Source organism: Carlito syrichta, unplaced genomic scaffold, assembly GCF_000164805.1.
Source record: "Carlito syrichta isolate Samal-C Ts95f unplaced genomic scaffold, Tarsius_syrichta-2.0.1 Scaffold301850, whole genome shotgun sequence".
Lineage (NCBI taxonomy): Eukaryota > Metazoa > Chordata > Mammalia > Primates > Tarsiidae > Carlito > Carlito syrichta.
Genome location: NW_007245946.1, coordinates 278,191 through 282,053, shown reverse-complemented (window position 1 = coordinate 282,053; position 3,863 = coordinate 278,191).

Below are 3,863 nucleotides of genomic sequence, written 5' to 3'. Positions count from 1 at the left end.
GTCCGACCCTTCCGAGCTTGCCGCAGTCCTCGGTCCGAGTGGTTCTCAATTAGTTATGACGATCCCCGACCCCTGTGCGTTCCCTGGGGCACGGTCCCTACAGGGAGCAAGCGCCAGCCGGCCCCAGGAGAGGAGCTGTCGTCGCGCTGCTGCCTCAACGCCGTCCCAGCACTCCCAACAGCCGCCGCAGCCCCTCCTCTGGGCGTCCTGCGGCCGAGCTCCTGGACCACCCAGGGCCGCCCCACTCCTCGCCGCGACCTGGCTGCTCTCTGTCCTCCAGACTCCCTGAGTGTGTCTTGCCGACTCCCGAACCCCCACAACCTAGCCTGTTCCCAGCTCTCGGGGATGAGGGTCCGCTGCCTGCGAAGCACGAGGAGGGGCACCGCCCCTCCCTCGCAGGCCCCATGGAGTGCCAGTTCTCACCTGGTCACCAGCCGCCCCCGGCAGAGCAGGGCCAGTGGACAGCTGCCCCTTTTGCCGCCACCACCCAAGAGCACGGGGAACTAGGAGCTGGCCTTGCCCCTCTGCTACCCACGGGGCTGAAACCCTCTGCCAGCTCCCCTCCCGGGCTTCCAGGCCTTTGGTCATCTGTCCCCACCCCCAGCCTCATGAAGTCCACCTTGGCGCCATCTCCACCCCAGTTTCCCCCAGATTGGCACCACGGCCACCTCTTCTGGGCATGGGGAGGGCCAGGCCCTGGTGCAGCCGTGATCCACACCACCCCATCCACCCAGGCTCACAGTTCTCCCACCCTGTGCCCCTCTGGGGCCCTGCCTGGGTCCTGTCCTGCTTGCATGAGTCATCCTCCCTCCCTGGGCCTTCTCAGCCAAGCTACTGAGAAATTTAATTTTAAAGATGGCAAGATGAGGTCATTCTCTGCATCCTAGGCTGTAGCCTCCTGTCCCTCCCTTCCTGAGGGACAGAACAGCCCGGCAATGTGGTGTGACAGGCAACTCTGCAGTCAGATGGCCTAGGACTGGGGCTTGGCTCGGCCCTCCCCAGCACTGCAGTGGGCCTGAGGGATGGTGACTAGACATCCTCTGAGTTTGCAGGCACAGCCTCCATCCAAGGGGCAGCTTCAGTCCCAGGTGGTCCTGCTCTCCGGTTCCACTGCGGTCCCTCTCACCCGCTGTCTGTGCCACCTTGAGGTCCAGGGAGCTGGAAAGGGGGTCGGAGGAGTGTTGCCCTTGGATACACATGGGAAACTGAAGCCCGGGCCCAAAGACCTGCCCAAGAAGCAGAGATGGGGTTGGTATGCCTGTCCTGGCTCCCAGCAGTCCCTCATGCCCGTCTGGGCCTCCTCTTCCACGTGGAGAGTGAGGCGTGCACCATACCCCCAGTATGGGTGGAGGTGAGCTGACTCAGGAACAAAGCAGCCTTCTCGGGCTGAGTATGTGACTCTACAGGGGAAAGGGAATCTACAGACGTGCTTAAGGATCCTGAGGTGAGGGGAGGCTCCTGGATTATGTGGTTGAGCACAGTGTAGCCACCAGCGTCCTCATAGGAGGGAGCCAGGAAGGTCAAGGTCCAAGAGATGCCACAGACATGTAAGTGGAGGCTGAAGTGTTGCAGGGACATGAGCTAAGGACTGCGGATGGCCCCAGCAGTCCCAGATACCAGGAAACACCGTCCCCTGCGGCCTCCAGAAGGAATGTGCACTGCCAACATCCAGACCTGGAAGACAAGACACTTACCAGATGTAGTTTGGGGCCACTACGTTTGTTTGTGGTGTTTTATGACAGCAGCAACAGAAAACGAGTATACCTGGTGACCCCGGCTACCCTACTGGATGGGTGCTGCCTTGGGACAGCCAAGACTCAGAGGAAGTGGCAGAGGTGACACTGATGTAGGGGTGCCCAGTCCCAGCTGCAAGAGGGGTGGGGGCAGCTCAGGTAGCTGACAGGCAGTCCCTGGCTTCTGCTTTAGGGCACGGCCATGTGGTGCACCAGCCAGGACCAGGCCTCCAGGTTGGTGGGTCGATCAGGCACCTGCTCAAGTTTACTTGTCTCCAGCTGCTGAGGAGGGGCCTGGGCCAGAGGGTAGGTCCTCATTAAAGTCAGGGTGTGGGGAACTCAGGCCGTAGCTCCCTGAGGGGACAGGCACAGTGTGCTCCTCTCTGGCAACCCCTAGGCACCCCTAAGCCCCAGCCCTGCTGCACAGTGTGGGGGGGGCAGCTTCCTCTGCAGAGTTGCCAAGCCACCATACCCCAGCCTTGGGAGTCCTGGGGCAGATGCCACCCCGCCCATAGCCCCAGGGTCATCTTGACGCCCCCCCCCCACATCACCCAATGAGCAAGGACTGGCTGGGGAGGGGTCCCTCACACCAGAAGCATCCTGGTGTCCTGCCCCTCTGGGGTCCTCAGAACTGAGTCCTGAGGGGAGTCCGGGAGAGTGCCCATCCCCACCTCTGGCAGCAGATTGCCTGCAGCATCACAGCTTGCTGCTGCCAGATCCCAGGCTGGCCCATACTGCTGAATCCACCACCAGAAGGGCCGTCCGAGCCCGGGGATTGAAGGACACCAGCCTCTGAGCTGGCGACCGCAGGTCTTGACATGCCCCACCACAGCTCCATTTCCTGAGTCCAGCTGTGTGGGTGCAGGGGCAGCGAACCCGGGGACAGTGTCTGGGCCCAAAGCCAGCACTCAGCTGGAGGACAGTGAGGTGGTCAGAGGCCAGGGGGCAGTGTGATCAGCAAGGAGGTAGCTGAGTGGACTGTGCCCTACCTGCTCATGGTGGTCCTCAGAGCCCAGCCCAGCAGACTTGGAGCCCGCCCCACTGTCTGTGCACAGGACTGAGGGTTGGGTGGGGGGCAGGGCTGAGCAGGATGTAAAGTGCACACACACTCCCGGGGACTCCTGCGGGACCTTGTGTCATCATTCCTGGTTCCAGCCCCTTCTCTGTATCTCTCTGGGTACAGTTGCTTAGCTGGCATAGCAACCGGGCTGTACTTGGGAATTGAGGCCCCCACGCCAGCACCACAAGGGACTGGGCATGAGCTGTAGCCAGGGCCCAGTAGGGACCACAGCAGGGCTATTTTTGCTTGTGCTGCTGCAGCTGCCGCACGGACACATCAATGATTAATGTTCTGGGCATCCCTGTGTGGAGAGGGGAGGAGGGCGGCTGCTGGGCACGTGGGGCGGGGGCCTGGGAGCCCCAGCTCCTCACCCAGGTCCCATGAGGGCCTGCACCCCAGGCCTTGCTGCCCAATCTCAGCAGTCTATGGGCCAGCCATGGGCCAGGCCACTGTCCCTGTCCCACGGTCCCGGGGAGGCACTGGCACCTGTGTGTGTGCCGAGAGCATGCGAGCACAGGTGACACCACAGAGCTGCAGCAGGCAGCTTCTGTGTGGTGACACCTACAGCAGGTGTGGGGCCTTGTATGTGCTGAGGTAGCCGAGAGCTGGGCTCCTGTCCCGTGATGCTGGGGTTGCCTCAAGCCCTGAGCCCAGCCCAGTTGCAGAGGCCTGCCCAGCCGGGTGTCTGGCCCTAGAGGGACACATGGGGAGGGGACTGGAGCTCAGAGTGAGACGGGTGCTCAGGGTCAGCTAGGGGACAGCCCGGGATGGGGTTGACTGCCCCCTGCTTTCTCCCCTTCCCCCACAGCTGTGATGCTGGGGCCAAGTTTGGGCTCTGGCAGGCAGGGTAGGGCTTCTGGCCAGACTCTGAGGCATGAAGGCAATACATGGCGAGGCCCCTCCACACAGTACAGCGTGCCCATCTGTGGGGGATACTGCCCAAGGGGCAGGCCCTCCCGGAGACATCTGGACTGCAGGAGAGCCCTGGGGCCCTGAGGTGGGGAAGCTTTCTGCACAGACAAGGCATCTGCTCCTCCAGACCCTCCCAGCTTAGCCAAAAAGCTAGGAAC